Source organism: Pteropus vampyrus, unplaced genomic scaffold (assembly GCF_000151845.1).
Source record: "Pteropus vampyrus isolate Shadow unplaced genomic scaffold, Pvam_2.0 Scaffold43, whole genome shotgun sequence".
Classification (NCBI taxonomy): Eukaryota; Metazoa; Chordata; class Mammalia; order Chiroptera; family Pteropodidae; genus Pteropus; species Pteropus vampyrus.
Window position 1 is genome coordinate 1 of NW_011888824.1, and position 763 is coordinate 763.

The window sequence follows — 763 nt, forward strand, 5'->3', positions numbered from 1 at the left end:
CCAATTCAACCATTCCAACTGGGAAAGTGTTGAAATGCTTAAATACTAGTTGGGAAATATCTATTACCCTGAGCTCCCATGCAAACCCATGTGACATTATCTCTGGCTCCTCTTCCTCAAACTCCAAAGGTTCCTCATGATCAATTCAACTGAAACATGAATGTTAAGCAAAGGAGGGTACCTGCAGGGCCTGCTCTCTCAGAAAAGCATCCATTAAGATTGGTCAATGCCTACATTTTGCCACATTGTTTTTTGTTTTTTGTTTCTTTAGTGCTTTGAAATATCAACCCTTAAAATAAATCAGAAATCAAGTGTTCATTTTTTTATGAGAAATTACCAACAAATTTATTTTTGGTCATGATAAATAGGGGAAACTTAAGAATGTATTCAAAACTACTAAATTATTATTTATTATTTATTTCCTAAGAAATGAAGGAGATTGCTCTAAGTGTATGGTTAAATAGTGTGAAGTATTCCTCAAGTTTTTTAGAAAAAGCATGAAAATTGGGACACTAGTCACCAGATTGGTCTTCCCTTGGGAAAATTGGCACTCTTGGCCCATTGAACAATTCACTAATTTTTGAATAGCCTGCACTGGTGCTTCACAGACGTAAAATGGCTTCAGTAAATTATATACTAGTGCATGCAGACTTGCTCTCTTGACTCTTCTGGTCCAATTTTTTAAAATACTGTGGGCAGATTGCATAGCTTTCCACGCAGTTTCTGGGATAGAAAATTCCATATAAAAGTGAATTCTAACTCA